The sequence below is a fragment of the Pavona decussata genome, unplaced genomic scaffold (assembly GCF_977016875.1).
Source record: "Pavona decussata unplaced genomic scaffold, jaPavDecu1.1 SCAFFOLD_105, whole genome shotgun sequence".
Classification (NCBI taxonomy): domain Eukaryota; kingdom Metazoa; phylum Cnidaria; class Anthozoa; order Scleractinia; family Agariciidae; genus Pavona; species Pavona decussata.
In genome coordinates this window covers 343495-361501 of record NW_028145519.1, presented here as the reverse complement: position 1 = coordinate 361501, position 18007 = coordinate 343495, and the positions used below count along the sequence as shown (strand labels likewise).

Below are 18007 nucleotides of genomic sequence, written 5' to 3'. Positions count from 1 at the left end.
TAAAGTCTGTGCCCTGGAGTTACTATTCGAGCAAAAGAACCATGTCTTACAAAAAGCGTAAGAACCTTCGTTACTGGTTACCGTTCGCGTGGATGAAACGAAAGCATTCCTCGCGCGTTCGATCTGCACAAACCACGATGTCTGGGATTCTGTTTCTCTCTGCGTGACTGCTGGAACTCTGCACGTGTGAAAAAAGACCATTCCGACCATGAATTATAACACGCAAAGGTGCAAAACGGTTTCTCTTGTTGCAGTTAATGATAAGCCATTGGTGATTTCAACTCACCGTAAGCTCATTAGCATACATTTTTTTCTTCACCTAAGCTCATCATGTGTACTGTACAATTGCTAAATTGACAGTTTGGCACAACTGCCTGGACCGAGCGGGCTTCGCTCGTCGAAGAAAAACTTACGTTTGCTTCGCGGAGTTCGCGGTTGGCAATGAAGCTACTGCAAGCATTATTTGGATCGTAACCAGTAGCACCAACGGTTTCATTTGCAGCGAACGGACGGCTGAGGATGTTAGAACAAGTTCGTTTCTGGAAGCTAGAGCTATCCTTGATATAGGGCGTCGAGCTTTGTTCATTCTTGTGCTTTGTAATGGCGTAAATTTGCTTGGCATCAACTCCAGCTTGGTGAAGACTGGTTATTGCAGAAGCTCACACACAATGTGCGGTATAGATTTGAGAAAGGCCTCGGCCTTTTTCGATATTTTGGGCATCAGATGGGCGATTATATACTTTCACAGGGGCTCGTTCTTGTACCAACAGGTTCCCGACTTGCCAGAGTTTATCAATGGAGTCTGAAAAAGCGCTCCACACTCCGGATGAAGTTTACTGAACTTAATTTTCAGTGAGCTTAATATGGAATCCATTGGCGAGCCAGGTATTCCGTACATTCTCACTTCAGTATAACCTTGATCTTTCTGTTGAGAACCACCTTGGTAGTTCTTGGACTGCTCTGTGTGCTTTATGGTGACATATTCTTTATCTTGATCATCTTTCTTGAATTCGAGCGAGTTCTTCAGTTGTAAGTTCGCGCAAGCCCTCCCTTCCTCTCCTGCCCAAATAATAGCACAGATTAAACCAAACAAATTCTTGAAGCTTGTCAGGACAGTCAGTCGAGAAATAGGACTTGAGCTTCTCCATATCACCAGCTTCAATTGGACTTTAATGCTTGGGCTTGGAGTTTCCTTGTTTAAAGTTCGATCTATAAACAGCTTCAAAAATTTTGTTTGTTTGGTCTTGAAATGGGCTGGCTGCTAATTTTGCGGTCTATTGGAGCCCTTATACCGGTCAAGGCACTTGGTGTGAGTTTTTTTTTACTTTTTAACCTCTGCATAAAATCTCCAAAGAATGCCGCTCAATTATATTGGGCTTACGGAATGCAGGTCACAATCAATTCGTCTCTTGTCGCACCAGTCACTGAAATTTTTCACGCCCTACGAAATTTGTTTTCTCGTGTTTGGGGTATGGATGCTTCTTCGAGTTTTTTGTTATTCGTCTTCGTCAAGTTGAGATGATTGAAAGCCTTGTTCGTTTGGTGTTTAGTCATTTTCTATCCCAAATGAAAACAATTTCTTTAGAGATGGCAGCGTTTCCAGTCGAATAAACAAGAAAACGGCGCTAACATTTGAATAATACATTTCAGCCCGCTGAATTCTCCATTTTAGCCCGCAAAATGCGCCGCAATGCCCGATGAAATTATTGTAATATATGATTTGGTGGGTTTCATGTATTTCAAGGGGGTTTGTGGGGTGTGGAAACGAATATTGCTCGTATCAACTGAGTTTATTAGGTAATTTGACAACCATAAAAAGATACAAGAGCTAAAATTTCGAGTTCCAGCCCTTAGTCAGAGCGTGAATCCGTTTTCCGTATTCTCCGTATGAAAAGCCTAAATAGGTATCCTGTAGTAGATAAAAGTTAACCTTGTATTATCATTCATTTACTTAGTCCGCTTCCCGCTCTCTGATGCCTATAGCTTGTACACGAGAGCAATTACTAAGAGCTGAACCTTCATAAAATTTAAAAGCTGAGACACGAGAAAGCCGAAATGGATTAACATAGCGCTTGTGAACAGAGTAAAAATTGAGAAAGTAAAATATGTTTAATCAATTAAGAAAAACCTGTAGAAAACAATAATACTCCTGGCGCACCAGGTTAGCATTTAATAAATGAAATGCAATTTTAACGCTGTGAGGTTCCCCTTCTCACAGGATTTAAATATTTTTGTTAAAATCAAAAAGTGCTAGTTGTGACAAGTAGTATGAGTAATATCAAATATAACGGCGTTAGTGATGCTTCTCACGTTAGGAAACAGTATGCGAGAAGCTATAAGATACATCTGAGCTGATTTTCCAGAAGGTGGCTACAGAAATTACAGCTTTTGTTATTTTGTTATTTTATTGTTTTAGCGTTTCGTATTGAATTTCACATCAGTTAGTAAATAGATTACAAGGGTCATTAGAAAACGTTCGTGAAACAAAAACCTTTTCCCCCCCCCCCCCCCCCCCTTCCTGTGCCTGTCCGGAACAGTAAGCCCCATTCCCTCTCAAATTTCTATAAGCCGCACAATGATTCGCTTTGAATTCGGCGTGCTCTGAGCGCAGAACAAATTCATTAGACCTAGCTTTTTGTTTGGCTTCCTGAAGCAAAGCTTTCCTGGGGACATCATTAAGTCTAGTGAGGGAAGAATTCTTATGAGTGCAGCGTTCTTCCTCGTCTAATATGCTCCCTATCGGGTCCTTTTTTGAGCTAAACTGGTAATTTTTGGACATGGACTAAGGGTTGCATATTGTGAGTTTTGCTTGAGGAGGTGGCAGATTTTGGCCGTAGAAAGTAGGTCTTAGGGATGATTTCTAGTCGTAACTGAAATCTTGTTAATGACTTGCATATTCTCAAAATGTGCTCAGTTTCTGTAGCCACCTTTTGGAAAATAAGCTCAGATATATTGAGGGAGAGAAATCTGTCAGGTCTTCCCTACCGCACGATCCAACAAGGCTACAGTAGCATTCCTGTAGCTTTTTTCTTTCTTTATTTCGATGTGCTTTGTGTACAATTCTCTTTACAGTGTTGTTCAATTTAAAAAACAAAAAAGCAATCGTTTTACGACAGGCGAATACAAAGGCGTCGCTTGCGAATAAAAAAAATAAACAGTTACAGTTACAAAGAGGATTGTCTTATAATTTTATGAAGTAACATGGTGTTGCATTTATTTTTTTTAGTTTTGTGGAACTTTTAGGTGGTCTTTTTTACGTTTCGTCGTTTTAAATTTATATGGCTATGTTGTGCAATATTAGGCAAATAAAAAGCGTATAACATATTTATAACATTAATAGCAAATAAAAAGTGAACGTTTTTATCATAGAGCATCAGTCAATGTCCGAAAAGTAAAGGCAGTATGTCTATCTATTTATTGAAATTCAAAACATGTATTTCTGACATGAAGATCAAAGCTATTTATCTAAATTTCAACTCACTAATGTACTAATGTTTAGTCTGTAAAAACATGACGTGTTTGAGTTCATCATGGGTTGGGGCAAAAACTTTAGGTGATGCTTTGGGTTTCAACATTTTCAATAGGCCATTTCCGAAGGGCCGTGAGCTTCATTTTGAAAGCGAGGCCAAGCGTAAAGCCTTTCATATGAAAATTAGTTTGGTTTGCATATGAATGGACACTTATTTTTAAAATGAAATTCAATAGAATCAACTCCGAAATGGCCTGTTTATGGGTTGGCTAATTCGTTTCAAGACAAATATCACACATAATTTCAACATTCGCAGTACGCATTTCTGACATCTAGATCAAAGCTATCAATTTAATCTCAACTCACTATTGTTAAGAGTGTCAAAAAGACGTACGCTCGAAACATATTCTTATTTCTGTGTGGAACAAAAAGCACTTTCTGACGGTTTTTGCTGCAGAACACGAAAAGACCTTTGGGTGAAAAAAGCACAAAGCCACAACTACTGAGCCTGACATGGTAGATTCAACGGCCATTACATTCATCATTATCTACATACTGGAAGCAGTATTTATCATCATTGGGAATTCGTTCACCATCTTTGTCTTCTGGAGACAGAGATTACATCAAAAGCGAACTTGCTTTCTTCTAATCAACCTGGCAGTCGCCGATTTGCTTGTAGGAATATCAGAACTCATTGGCTTATCGACCGGAAAGTTTGATAAAATGACCGCCGCTCAAGGAAATCAAAAGAAGGCTAACATTCTTTTATCAGCACTTCCACAACTTGTATCAAGTACATCGGTGTTTTTTCTCGCTCTTGTTGCTCTTGAGCGGGTTTACGCGGTGCTATATCCGCTTCGCCATCGTGTAACAAACACAAGAGTTTACATTTATGCCGCTGTTATCGCCTGGGTATTTGGATTATGCACCGCTGGACTATATTTATTACCGAAGTATTACAAAAAGGTTGAAAAGATATATTTTACTCTCTTCATACACATTGGCCTATTTATTGCTCTGTCGGTTATTTGTGCAAGCTATATCAAGATACGTAGTCGATTACGAAGCACATCAGCAGAAATAGCACCCCAAACCAATCGATCCACTGAACATAACTTACGACTTTCAAAAACAATGTACAAAGTAATTGCTGTATCGCTAGTGTTTTGGCTGCCTGCTTTTGTTGTGCACACTGTAAGAGATTTCTGTCACCCGTGTTTTCCCCTATTCGTCCTCTGGTTCGTGAATGTTCTTCATCTGGCAAATTCGATAGTCAATCCATTCGTTTACACCTTTAGAATGCCGATATTTAGAAATTCTTTGAAGAAATTGTTGCGCAAACGACAGCAGAATCTTGCCTTACAACCTGCTCAGGCAGACAGAGTGGGTTTGAGGTTGGAAAGTACTTTCACTCTCCAAATGGAACGTAGAAACAACACCTCAACCAAGACGAGACACTCAAATACTGAGATCAATGTAGAAATTCAAGCAGATGCCGACGATGGTTTTCAGCTGGAGGTTTTCAGGGTAAATGAAGGAGAGAATAGAAACTGAACCACAGGCAGCTTGTACTATGCGGCACAATGGATGTGAATATAACCACAAAACGGAACACCTGGACGCCTGTTTTGCGCTGATCAGATTCCATTTACTACATCGTCTTTCAAACCGTAGTCCCAACCGTGCGAACGAGCAAGTACTTGTCGCGCTGTTCTTAAATATAATCCGACTTGTTTCTATAAGTTTTACAATATGCCAAGGTTGCAATCATTGACTGACACAACTATTGAGCTGGATTCCGATTCTCTTTGGTTTCCAACCCGGTTCTCACGAATCTACAAAAAAGAGAACTGATCTTGCTTGATTCATTTGATTTCTTTTTAATTTGGTCTTAATTTCGCCGACAACTAAGAAGCTCAATGTACGTTGGCAATGTTTCGCTCTGAAGGAGCACCTCAGGACAGACATGAGAAAGTCACCTACGTTACATTTTTCTTGCGGATTTATCGAAAAATACTGGATCCCTACAAATCAATGCAAGCAGATTTTGGCATCTTGCGAGAGTGAGAGATATGAACTCGATGGGACAGCCACGAAACAAAATTCGATACTTGTTCGTCGGGTGACCCAAAACAAGAGATGTAGTGGGATAAAAGGGCCATCGTATTAAACAAGCAAAACTTAGAAGATAGACAAGTCTTAACCTGTTAACATCGCCAAAAATGGAAAAAATCAAAACAGCAACAGTAAAAAATATATATGGCGAAATAAAAATCGAACCGCAAATGATCTGCGAGGCGTCGGAGACAGGATCCCTCAAGAAATTTAAGAGAAGAACGCATTACAACTCACCACGAATGACCACATCATGAACCGCGTGTGACGTGTCTAACACAAAGTATTAGAAAAGACAAAAAATAATATATTCCCCCTCCCCCCAAAAAAATAAATAAATACAAATTTGTTAGTTTTTTGTTGTTTTTGTGTTAACTGTGCAGAGCAGAAATCGTACAGAAAACGTACACTGTTTGTCACATATTTTAATGGTTAACTCTGTTCTTTTCGCACACTGTTGAACAGAGATAAACTTGTTAATGAGGCGCAAAAAAAATAGCAAAATGTTTCTCACAGTGCTTTGTTTCTTGTAGTGTTAGTTCGATGATGTTTGACAAAGTAGTGTGTCATTTATATTATCTGGCTACAACTGCCAGAATCACCTGTTTAAATTCACCGTCGATTTTGTGAAGCAAAGCCAATATTTACAGCTATTTCAATTAACGTTGTCAGATCAAAGCTTAAGGTTTAATGACATCTTCAAAGAGGCTGCCACCTCATCCATTTGAGGTCTGTCAATTTGATCTTCTTGTGGTAGCGCCGAACGGCAGACTCGGTAATGTTGGTCTCTTTCAAATTTCTAAATCTCCACGGCATCTAAGCTAGGCCGGATAACAATGCTCTGTTTTCGTTTTTTGGTGCTAGTATGGTTGCTCTTTTTATTCTTGCTTCTGGTTGTGAGGTTTATTCATCCTGTTTTCATGTTGTTGTTTATATCTCGGCGGTAACAAATTTTCAATAAAATTTGCTGGTAAAATTTTCAAACCTACTAGCTCGTCTGTTTCATTAATGTTAGGTGCTTTATGGACTGTAACTTTTTGTTTTTGTTTTGACGTAAAATTTAAAGCCAAAAATTCAAATAACCCGCCCCGAGAAAAAATTTCGCGCACGGATATTACCATGGCTACAGTTTAACTGAAGTAAGAATTTCTCTTTCAATCAGCGCACGGTTTGTACTTTATCCGTTTACTCTCTCCAACAAAATGTCAGTATCGAGATTAAAAAAACTAAATTCGATTTTGAGACGGCAATACGACTTTATATTGACGGCGACTCCGCCCAATACGGAATATATTTTCTCCCAACTAGCCGTCAATGTAAAGTCGTATTGCCGTCTTAAAATCGAATTTAGTTTATAATATCAACAAAAACGTAGGCTGTATTTTATGTGGCACACCCATGAGTGCAATGTAACCAAGTGTTTTGTTTAATATCAACAAAAACGTGGGCTGCACTTTAGGTGGCACATCCATGAGTGCAGTGTAACCCAGTGTTCTGTTTAATATTAGCAAACGTAGGCTGTACTTTAGGTGGCACACCCATAAGAGCAGCGTAACCCAGGTTTTTGTAAGATGAGCCAATTGGGGGAGGGGGGTGGTTTCCAGGGGATGCCCTCCCTGAAAATTGTGATATTAACACCTCGAAATTGCCACGAAATGCACTTAAAATAATCAACAAAATCATTAATTAAAAACGTTCAGTGCTTAAAAAGCAATATTTTTTTTTGTAATAGTTCAGTATATAAATTTACTTTCCCCGATCTCTAAATTCACCAAGAAACAAGGGAACCGGTGCTGTTTGCTACCTTGCTGTGATACTAACAGGGACTGCCCCTCGTTTAATACGGCAGGGTACAAACTGTGATAATCAGCTTGGTTTGAAGCATCTGTCATTGAAACCACAAAGTTAAAATGTTGAAAATACAAAAGTCTGCTTGTAACAGATTTGAAATACAACATGCTGGAGTTACAGCAGATGTAAAGTTTGTCTTTTTTGTCATTATAATATCCATCAATACAACATCATCTGAATTATTATTTTTTTTAAAGAGGTATGGTTTTAATAACAAGGGAACCAGTGCTGTTTGCTAGCTTGCTGTGGTATTAAGGGAACTGTAAACGAAAAGTTGTCGGACTTTGCAAAATTTCTTTTTTTCACTCGTTCGTTAGATACGACGTTAATGAGTAAATTCACGAACACATTTTAACAAAATCATTAAAAGAACAGACGAATGAATGAATGAATTAATTAATTAATTAATTAATTAATTGATTAATTAAATCTTTATTTAAAACACGGTTAAAATATCAGTATAACAATAGTAAATAAACTATTTACTGGTTTACATATTTGCCGTGTGGGAGTCCGGTACAGAGAGCCATTTATCAATTCTTGTCTTGAAGTTTCTTAGAGATGTTGTAGTGCGGATATCCTAAGGAAGATCGTTCCAAAGAGAAGCTCCGCTATAACTGAAACTACGCTTCAGGTAGTCAGTTCTCGGTTTCGGCAAGTACAAATTTTGACTTGCGTCACGAAGATCGAAAGACAAAGTTCTCGGAGTGAACATGTTACAAAGATAATTTGGGGCGAGCTGGTTGACGCATTTGTACATTAAATTTGCTTTTGCTTCGTTCTTCTAACGGATAAGTTGTCCCAGTTGAGAGAGTTGAGAAGATAGATAGAGTTCGTATTTTAACTTGATTTAGTAATTACTCTGGCAGCGCGATTTTGTAATTTTTGTAGTTTCTCACTCAGCTGTTGAGACAAGCCATCCCAAACAACACTGCAGTAGTCAAAATGTGGTTCAATAAGACCTTTGTATATTTCAATAGCGGTGTGTATTATATGTGCACGATATGTTAAAAAGACTGTTTTAGGACATCGGGTAAAAAATGGCTAAAGGCGGCATAATGCGGAAATCCCAATTACGCGTCAAGCAGCGCGATGACATTTTACAAACCTTACCCGAGGGTGTTCATTGCACCAACCAAAGCTTTTTATGATCGACAACACCTTCTTCAGACGGCTGAACCGTCTTTTTGTTGTTTCGCCGCCGCTGCTTTGCCGGGTTTCGCGAGGAATTCTTCACTTTTACCATTTCGTCTTGTATCCAAAGATAAACAACGTGACCTTTCCCGCAAAACACCAAGACCGGCTTTGTCACGAGACTCCTTTGGGGGCCCCACGCCATTTTTGATTGGTCCGCGGCATGATTCACGATGATTGTGTTGACATCCGCTTTAACGAGGTGTGAAAACTGTGCGAATCTTTAGAGGCCCAAAAATCAAAGTTTGTTTTCCAGTGAATTGGTCGGACATTTAGCTACAGAAGTGTGTGAGGCTTTTGTGAAATTCAAAAAATTTTTATCGTGTCGGTCTAGAGCATGACACGCATATATAAATTTCCTATTGGCCAACTTTACAATTGCTTTTCTCGGGAACCAATAAGAATATCGAAAAAGCCTCACACACTTTTGTAGTTTATTATATTGTTTGGATGTTTGCGCTAATACGAAGGCTCGTCATTCAGTCAAGTGAACATCACCAAGTTTGTGTTTGAAGACTCGCGCGCGCTAATCGAAACAATAAAAATGAAAACGTGGTTCTATTAAAAATAACGCGCGCACGAAGGATTTCCTGAAAGGTACCTCGATTCCTTAACAGAAACTGTCCCTCGTTTTAAATACAACAGGACACAAACGATTTTACTTCTACTGCATTCAACTCAACGATATTCAAACGGTGCATATTATCAATCTTTGAGATTAGAAATTAACGTTTTGTTTTTCCTTGACATCAGGATTTCTTTGTAATACGTCGTTTGCCACCTCAGCACGCTGTAGTAGTTGCGATAGAATTCGCCATTTTCCGCTTTTGAATCCCTTTTCTCCATTCTTGTCTCTGTTTCCTTTTTTCTTCTAGAGTGTTTTTACGTGATCGAATGACCCACCGCGTTAACCTTTCTCGTTCATTTCGATCTACAATGTCTGTCATTATAGCCGGTCTGTATTGACCAGATCGAGATTCAAATTATTTTATTTTTAAATCGAGTTTCACGTGATAATTGCCTCAGAGTAAAACAGGCATTTTTAGTGCAGTGAACGCCGAAATGCGCGTTGATTAGAACTTGATGACAAGTTTAAGACGGCCCTCACCGCTGCTCATCTCTGGTTTACTTTCACATGCGCATATTTTTCCTGACAGATTAATGTTGGTAGAAACAGATTATGACGCCTCGCCATGACATAACGTGAAAACACCCACAGCGCCCTAAGATAATCCGATAATTCCTTATACTAAAAGTATAATGAATTGTATGAAGCTCTCCAGAATACTTACAGTGCAAGCCCTGTGTATCTTCTCATAGTGTTCCTTAAATTATCCATAATGACATGTTTAATTATTTTGTATTATTTAATCTACTTTACTTATCCTTTGCACTGCCCCTGCTTATTACAACATTTACTTATTAGATGAAGCACTTGGTAATTTAGTTTCTAGACGGATCCAAGTCAGAAAATTGAATGTTATTCCATTTTATTATAAAGATATCCAAAGAAATACTAGAATTTCTTCTGTTTACAAATGTAATATCTTCACAGGGCTCGGTGAAGATACTAATTTTTCCTTTCACAAGAGAAGATATCGATATTTTCATGCTTACCATCATATCAGAAAATAATCAGCCATGTGTTCTTGCTATAGGTGGATTGCATAGCCGCCATGATGGCGCGAGGACAAGACATGTTGTTGTTCCTATCCACCAACATGGCCGCCATGACGTCACATGTAATCAACATATATTATAGTTTTGTTGTTGTGGTACAGTTTCATCTATTTATTGAAGGTTTTGACCTTTAACGATTCATGTTATTTTTGCAAGTTTTGCGAATTTTTGTAAATTTCGCAGTCTCGTCGAGGGCCTTCAGTCAAACTCATTTGAATTACTCCGTCGATTTTCGTCGACGACGATTGGCTTTTTTTTTTTTTATTTTCGTAGTTGTGTTCAATTCTGAACACATCTCGACCATTTGGGTTGTCCACAGTGTAGAGGCACGAGGTGCCTGTTTTGCCTAGCGCCGTCCCTTCAACTTTTTGGTCAGATAACCAAACGCGGGCACTCCCGGGAGGGAACGTCTGGGAGGTTTGTAGCGGAGTGACGCCTGAGAGAAGAGAGGCATCTTTTTTCTCGAAAATGTTCTGAGTAATAGCAACTTAGGCTAAGTTGGTTTAGCAGATCATTCCGCCAGAATGGTACTTCCGGTGAGAAGGTGCAAAACCTAGAAACATCGACATGTCGTAAGAAGTAGTGGGAGGCAAGTATAAAGAGTACGTCAACATTTTAGGTCAAAGCCAGGGGCAACTCTCTGCCTGGGTTGTTTCGGGAGTTATCCTGAGCTTTGACTCGATCTTTGATGTTGCTGTGGGTGCTTAATCTCTACAGTAAAAACCCGCGTATAAGAGCCTAGAATTATTGGGTTCAGGCTGCATGGGTTCTTATATTTTGGGGTAGTTTTTCCGAAGTCAGGCTGATTAGGTTCTTAGTAGGTTCTTATTTGTAGGATTTGTCATAGTGATACCATTCAGAGAACTACTTATACTGTCATTTGTATTTTAAACAGCAAAAATGCCAAGCCTTGTTTTCTAAACATTAATAAAATAAGTATCAGGCTACCATATTTACAGTTGTATTTGATAATCATGTAAATTTTAAAAATACCTGTCTTGTTTGCTTGATTATTCCATGCTGTAAAGAACAAAACATTTTGGGCTATTTACAAAATGTACAGTGAAAGTTCACATAAATTTAAATAAAAAACAAAAGCTCATCATGTTCTAAAAAAGAAAAAGAAAACAATCAAACATTATCAATATGTAAATATATAAATAATGAGCAAAAGTCAGGGCGCTATACAGATTCAAGTCCCAAGACTTCACCAGTATAATTTTATACAGTACATATTCTATCCTCTGTATTTAAAAGATTTTCAATTTTGAAGTTTCTTCATTGTACTACGTACATACTGTATTAAAAAAAAAAAAAAAATTTCTCAGAAATTTCACAATTTCTAACAATTAAAATCCAGTATTTTGGCTATAAAATAAGACTGTTTTTTTGTATAAGAACCTATTTTTCTTTGCCAGGCTGAACAGGTTCTTATGTATTTGGGTATTAAAATGCTCAATTTCAGCCTGTAGGTTCTTAAATCACTAGGTTCTTATACGTGGGTTTTTACTGTAATTACTCGAGTTGCTTGCTCAGACCTGGCCTCCATACCGAGTACGGAGGCTCGATCTTGTCTGCCGGCATTTCACAATGATTTAGTGGGATTCACTGTGTATTTTAAGTAGGTTCGCAGGGGAAGTGGTTTTGGTTTTATAAATTGACTTAATAGGATAATATGGCAACCAGAAAGATATTCAAGAGCTGACGTTTCGAGCGTCAGCACTTCGTCCGGCCGTGACTCCGTTTCCATAAAAAAATGAGTACAGAAAAATACTTCCGTACTGGGTATCATTTAGTAGGTAGAAAGTTTACCTTGTTTTCGAGTCATTCATTTATTCATTCCACTTTGCGTTCTCTGATGACCATGGTTAGGACAGGAGAGTAAATACTTAGAGCCAAACCTTTCATAAAATTTAAAAGACACGAGAAGGCTGAGGTGGTTTTTAGTGCACTATAAATTGAAGAAAGTTTTATAATATAGGTTTTTTACTTTACACTTGTTTAATAGTTTCGCTTGCTGATCTAATCAATGTATTCCTGTAAATATAGTTGATTTATTCTTTTGTAATTTTTTACACGACTCCTAGGAAGAGCATTTTTATGATAAGATTTCATGCTCTTAAATAAAGATTGATGATGATGATGATGATGATGATGATGATGATGATGAGGTTGATGATGATGATAATGATGATGATGATAATGATGATGATGATGATGATGATGATGATGATGATGATGATGATGATGTAAACAAAGTAAAATTTACAGAGTAAGGCAGAGTAAGTATTTTAAATCAATTAATAGGAACCTGAAGAAAACAATAGTACTCCTGGCTTACCAGCTTACTATTTAATAAAGGGATGCAATTCTGACGCTGTTGTTCATTTTGCGACAAAGTTCAAATATTTTTGTCAAAATCTAAAAGTGACAGTTGAGACAAGTAGTACGTGTAACATCAAACATCACAGTGTTAGTGACGCTTATCACGTTCGAAAATATGATCTAAATTTTACTTATCATTGATATTCTCACCCGTGTTTGCAAGAGGTAGAGCGAGGATTACCTATCAGCCCTTCTTAACCGTATGCACCCAACAAAGCATTGCTGTAATTGTGCGATATCAAAGCTGTAAAAGGCGCCGCTGCAAAAGCCGTGATTTGTTTTGTAACCATAGCAACGATGATATTTTCACGTGTGAAGATAACATCAGTTATTATCACTTGTGAAGATATAATGTTATCGAGAGTTTTTCAATGATGTTTATATAATAATACAGTGTTTGTAACGGTTATCACCTTGGAAAAATATTTAAATATTCATGGTACATTCATTTTCTCATCCGTGTTTGTAAAACGTAGAGCGAGGAACATCTGTCAGCTGTTCTTTTTATTTCGTTTTCTTCAGTTAAGTAGCACTGCTGTAATTGTACGATATTGTTGTTCTAATTTAGTGGGGTTTTTTTATTGCGCAGTGCATCGTGTAAACCTTTCTTTGCAGAGTTTTTCAATTAAAAATAAAGGAATCGTTTTACCTTAGGTAAATATAATGGCCCCGCCTGCGTAACGTAGAAACGTTCTTGCAAATCAAAAGTAGTAAAATGATATATTTAAATTAATAAATTTGGGGGCAAAATGTTTAGGTGATACTTGGGTATTATCATTTTCAATCGTACGGGTTAATATAGCTATGTGGTGTAATATTAGCCAAATAAAATAATATGGCTATAAAATATTTAGGACATTAGCAAATCATTTGTTTAGGTGTAAAGATGACGTATTTAAGTTTATTTTGGACTGAGGTGCGCTCAAAACGTACGTCTACGAAGAACAGAAAGCACTTTCTGACGTTTTTCGTTACAGACCACGAAAAGACTTTTTGGTGAAAAGAACACAAAGCCCCAACTACTGCCGGCAACTGACATGCTATGTTCAACGGCCATTACATTTAACAACTATTCACCGAGGTGGAGGTGGGTAGTGGTGGATATTTATCTCGCCGCTTCGCGGCTCGGTAAATATCCACCGCTAGCCACCGACACTGAGGTGAATAGTTGTTTTGGTATATACTAAAACAGTGAGATACTATACACCACAAAAAGATGTTAAATTAAAACTGCAGTTGTAGAAGGTGCCTCCGGGAACGAAGCCATGTACAAGATTCTGTGAGCCGTCTTGAATGGACGCGAAAATAAACTGATTTCCAGCACCAGAAGTACTTGGAATTGCTGATGGCAGTTGGCTTGAAGGAGCGGGAGGAGGAACAACAGTTGTCTGAGTGACCGCAACAGCGTTATTTTCGTTTCCGGCCGGATCGAAGAACTCCAGAAGCTTGTTTGAAATTGTTTTGAACTGCTCGAATGTTGGAGCGTCACAGTAATTCTGGACGCTGGCTTCGCTTGTATGCCCGGTTATTGCTTTAATGTGTCGACTTTCGATGTTGGCAGCAGATAGAACCGTTACGGTGGTGGCTCTGATTAAGTGGTTTGCCAGGTGTGGTTTTATATCAGCTCTTATTCTTCAGTTGGCTCGGTTTCCTTTGTTCTTTTCGGTTGAATATAGTCAATAGCCCCTGTCAAATATTAACTGTCTGAAAAGCTGAGTGCGGCTTAGGTTGTAAAAGGGCAGGGCGGGGCTGAAAACAATAGCTGATAACAACGGACGAGGGGATTATAACAAAGGGGGAATATATATCCCCCCCCCCCCTCGACATATACCGCTCGACTTATTCCCCTTATTTAGTAATCTCAAACATTTCAACGAGTTCTTAATCGTTTATTATTAAAGAAAAAAATGAACATAACTTTTACTCCTACTACTACTACTAGTACTTCAATAACAGGCGCAACAACAAACTCAAACTCATCTTCTTGTCGACTACTAGTTGGAAGGGAGGATCTTTCATCGGTGACCACTCATTCCATACACGTCCTGTCCAACTGGTAGCTTTCTTTACATTTGCAGGAATACGACCACTAATCCGTTCAGCAAAGACAGTGTAAGACGTTTTCGGTTAAAAAGACTTAATCTTAACAATCGCTCATCGCTGTTTCCACACGGAACGATAGCCGACTGCACACTATTTCCAAAATTTAACAGCAGCCGCTCAACCACGTGTAGTGTACTAAATGCAGTGATTATGCAAGAGTGACAAACATTTTTACCACGCATACCAGCAGGCAAAAGCAATTGTTTATACAAATTGTTGTGTGAATAATCCAAAGTTCAGAAAACAGTTGAGAAAAACATCTTTACGGCCGAAGTCTCACTGCCTACTACTGCCATTAAAAAATGTTATGTATTATAGACTTCCACCTGGTATAAAATAAGCATTCAATTATTTAAGGTCCTTGTTTCTGTTAGGAATCCTCACCAACCGAAAAAATAAGCTTGTTATTGACCTGTCCCTCCGGGATATGTGATATATTTCCCTCGTGGCGTGCCCTCCGGCTACGCCCTCGGGTACGCCACGAGGGGAATATATCACATATCCCCTCGTTCCAGGCCAATAACCCCTACTTATCTTTGCTGAAGGTATACTACTGAACAATATTGTTCCGTGGCCGTGTTTGTTTCATTCGCACCACACTACTCCCATGTGTTTGTAAACACACACGTTTAAAAGCTCTAAAATAATTCTGCAAACCACCAAAGACTATTTTCCCGTATTCTCCACATGTTAACATTTATTTAGAGACTAGAATTATTACTATAGTAGTAGAGTTGACACAGTTTTGAATTTCCAAACATTTTTCCCCGGGCCGCCCAGTTGCTCTCACACCAAAAATATTATCATGAAATGTAATTCGACGGCCGCTTGCAAACCATTTGTGAACGAAAATGCTTCTTCCAGACAACAATCGATAATTTGTATTTATGTTACTTGATTCAAGCTTTACACAGACACTTTAAAGGTTTCGATACCACCAATATTCGCAGAGAAATTTTTTTCTGAACATTTTGTTTTGGAGCCGTGTACATGCAATGCATTTGCGCCGCGCTGCTTCCATGCGTTTGTACTAATTGCGTATCTTTAAGTAGGTAGACAATTTACCTTGCATCATGTCCACTTCGATTGGATAACGCCGTTTCTGCTATCCCCAAAAGAAAATCAGCAATCGCTTGTTTTATCAAGGGTAGACTGCAAAACAGTCGTTTTTTCTCTTACAAAGGCGCGAAGCGCCGTAAGCGTGGATTCGCGCGCGCGAAGCGCGAGCGCGAGCCTCACACGCCCGCAGGGCGGGTGAGGCGAGAAAAAACGACTGTCGGCTTTCCATACAACGAATTCGTTCTGACTCGGATATCACTGAGGTGCGAAAATTCGCTGACAGCTCCACCCACATTTAAATATGATACACTCGATGGGTTTATTTATTTTTTATTTTTAATGTAAGCGTGTTCGGCTTTTAACCGAAATGTTGGCGGAAGTGTTTTGTTTTTAAATATGAATCAAACAACACCAAAGAAACCTGCTTCTCGACGTGGAAGAAAGTCGAAGGAAGCGACCACGGCGGATAATTGCAGATTGTGTGGTCGTTCTTTTAAAATTCAGTATGGGAATTTTAAAACCGGTTGGATATCCTCAGAAAACATGTTTGTTGAGCCCCGAAGAAACAGTAAAACGTTGCCGATGCTGGCGAAAGTAATTACAGTTGATCTCTCTCTTGAACTGGACGAAGCGAATTCTCTTGCGTCGAAAGTTGAACTCATTTGATGTTATCTGCTCTTCTATGATGCTCTTTAGTGGGCAAATGACAATGATCGTCGGCCGTTCGACCGAAGAAGCTGCTTTTGGGCTCGCGTTCTTCGCCAAAACAAACAGTTGATAAATAAGACTTTTTCCAAAGCCTGTCGGTAACACACCAAAAACATCCCTTCCTCTGAGAAGCGACTCGACCGCTTCCTTTTGCTCTGATTTCAGAATAAATCCCAAATCTCTCGCAAGCGCATCCAAATTCAGGTCTTCCATTTCCCCGCGAAGAGATCATTTAAGCGTGAAATTGACATAGGTTCGATTATCTCTGATGAGGTGCGATTGACATTATGTTGACAGGTAGCGTCATAATTCAACCAATGGGAATTTCCCGTTCGTACAGCGACGGGAAATTCGAACGAATTTGTTGTATGGATAGCCGACAGTCGTATTTTTCAGCGTCTCTCCCCAGTCCCACTCTCCGTTTTCACACTCGGTCCAGACCTTTCGATCGAAGACCGCTCGTACTCCTACGACCGTGAACCAACGCAAAAAATACGACTGTTTTGCAGTCTATATCAAGGGTAAACATAACATAACATAACATATTATTCAGAAAGCCTCAACAAAAATACACTGAAAAACATCCTCAATAGGGACTCCCCGGTCGTGAGATTAACCCTGTATAAAAACAGTTTCCCTAACTAAAAACTTACAAATATATCTTAAAATTTCTAGAAACTAGATAAAAATTCAATGGCTACTGATTCAATAAATATTCAAGTAAAATTTAAAGTCTACTCTTAAAAACAGATAATGATTCCATTTCCTTACAATTCGAGTAAAGAAAGAATATTTGTAGCGATTACAAACCGCTCTTCTTAAGTAAAGTCTATAGTCGTGGTTAGCTCTTGTACGAGTACTTTTGGCAAACTCAAAGAAATTTGGAAAAGAAAGGTGATCAATACCCCAAACTATCTTATAACATTCAACCAGAAATAGAAATTCTCTTCGCTTCTCTAGTGTTTGCCATTTCAGTAAGCTAGAGCAATGTTCATAACTCATTTCGCAACGTTTCTGCCTTAAAGCAAGTCGCGAAGCTCTTCTTTGAACCTGTTCTAGCGCCACAATATCCTTAATCAAGTACGGGCTCCAAACAGGAGCCGCATACAGTAAGGGCCCGGCTATGCCGTGCATATGCAGCTTCAGCAATAAACGTTCGTTTGGCACACGATCAAAAGCTTTAGACAGATCCAGTGAGATCACATCAGCAGGTTTAGATCAATTTGTAGCTTTAGCCCTGTCATTATAGCACGCCAGTTACTGCAGAAGAGTGGATTTATCACTGAGGCACGCGAATTGATCCGGGTTGAAAAGATTTCGATCAGACCAAAACTCGACAACTCGGTTCCTCACCACCTTCTCTGCAATTTTGCATAGAATAAACATGAGCGAAAACTGACGATAGTTCTCTCTAAGATTCATGTTCCCTTTCTTGTATACCGG

At 38.8% G+C, this 18007-nt stretch overlaps 1 pseudogene; it reads right to left on the bottom strand.

Moving 5' to 3' along the window:
* Nucleotides 1–296: 296 nt before the first annotated feature.
* Nucleotides 297–16777, bottom strand: LOC146471234 (uncharacterized; annotated as a pseudogene).
* Between the last annotated feature and the right edge of the window lie 1230 nt (nucleotides 16778–18007).